Source organism: Ochotona princeps, chromosome 18 (assembly GCF_030435755.1).
Source record: "Ochotona princeps isolate mOchPri1 chromosome 18, mOchPri1.hap1, whole genome shotgun sequence".
NCBI classification, from domain to species: Eukaryota; Metazoa; Chordata; class Mammalia; order Lagomorpha; family Ochotonidae; genus Ochotona; species Ochotona princeps.
In genome coordinates, this window is record NC_080849.1 from 14,681,370 (window position 1) to 14,683,084 (window position 1,715).

General features: G+C 42.7%; 1 non-coding gene across 1 annotated transcript; it reads right to left on the bottom strand.

Annotated features, from left to right (window-relative positions):
* Positions 1–472: 472 nt before the first annotated feature.
* On the bottom strand, positions 473–579 carry LOC118758109 (U6 spliceosomal RNA). The gene has a single exon (XR_004995536.2). It is a non-coding gene; the product is annotated as a U6 spliceosomal RNA (small nuclear RNA).
* Positions 580–1,715: the final 1,136 nt, after the last annotated feature.

A 1,715-nucleotide genomic window follows, 5' to 3' on the forward strand; every position in this document is an offset into this window, starting at 1 on the left:
TTTCCCTCCTCTACCCTCTGCTCTACCCCCCAGTCTCTCCATGGGTGTCTTGAAGTTTCCCAGTTTCATCATGCTGCTGTTGGAGTGTCTCCTAACCATGTAGGAGACAATCATTTTGTTGTGAGTTCATTCTGGTATCCCAGGGCCTTAATGAAGGTACATTAAGGACTAGGCCTTTGGCAGTACCAATAACAGTGATGAAAGGGACATTGGCCACCTCAGGTATTTATAAACAATCACCTTCTTATGGCTGGTTGGTTAATGAATTACATCACAAGATCTTATTACAGAAGATACAGATAAGTAGGAAGTGACAGAGAGTAAGATTCACATGTAATATTCCTATCTTTGATATCATTTTATCTTACACTAGGGCAAACATATGAATCTGACCTTTTGGGATTGGCTCATTTCCCTTAGCATAATGGTGTCTAATTTGGCCCATTTGGCCACAAAGTATTTATTTCATTTAAAAATTATAGAATGCTTCACGAATTTGCATTTCATCCTTGGGCAGAGGCCATGCTAACCTTCTCTGTATCATTCCAATTTTAGTATATGTGCTGCCAAAGTGAGCATATTGTGTGCTTTTGAATACCACCTCATTTAATCCTTATAACAACTCTACGAGAAGGATGCTGTTATCAGTCTCACTTAAAAAAATGAAAGGTTTATTTATTTTTATTGGAAAGGAATCTTTACAGAGAGAAGGAGAAACAGAAAAATCTTCTGTACATTGCCTCACTCTCCAAGTGGTTACAATGGCCAGAGCAGAGCCAATCCAAAGCCAGGAGCCAGGAACTTCTTCTGGGTCTCCCATGTGGGTGCAGGGTTCCAAAGCTTCGGGCAATACTCTGCTGCTTTCCCAAGTGATAGGCAGGGAGCTGGATGGTAAGTGGAGCAGTCAGGACAGGAACCAGCACCCATGTGGGATCCCAGTGCATGCAAGGTGAGGATTTAGCCTCTAGGTTATTGTGCTGGGCCCAGTTTCACTTCTCAGAAAGGAGAAATTAGAGCCTCGTAAGATTGTGTAATTTACCTAAGATCTCACAGCTAAGGAATATCAGACACAAGGCATCAATGAATTTTCTAGATTACAGATCTCATAATCATGCCACTAGGTTGCAGTGCCTCTTTCTGGACACACACACGTATTAGCACAACCTGTTGATATTTCCTGAGACCCTCCTTAGCCTCACCGGCTACCTGAACTGCACCTGTATTTGTGGCCTCAGGATGCTTAATTTCATCCCAATTTTGCAGCTGGGGAGATCATTCTATAAAGAGAACCCCACACATTTGAACAATTGGAGATGAGAAGACATTTATGTTTAGTCTATCTTGATCACAGTAGGAAGAAACAGGATTGGAGAAAAGGTTAGTTGAGGCTGGAGCTCAGATGGCCTTGAATTTGTGAATAACTTGAGATGTAGTTTAATAGGCAGTACAGAGATGCCGAAGGCTTTTGGTGAGAACTGAGCTTTTTAAGATGAACCTGATAGCCAACATAGCATGGATTGCAGCTAACAGAGGGTGCAGCAGGAGGCCAAGGGAGAGGCCTTGACAAGAGTTTATGTGAGCCAGGTAAGTAGGAGGATATAAGAAACAGACAGGAGGGGGTGTCTTATGAAGAAGTAGCTTTTCCCAGAGGTCCTGGCTGGGAAGGGACTAACAGCCTTTAAGAAAGCCAATGGGAAAGAATACCTTGTTCATGC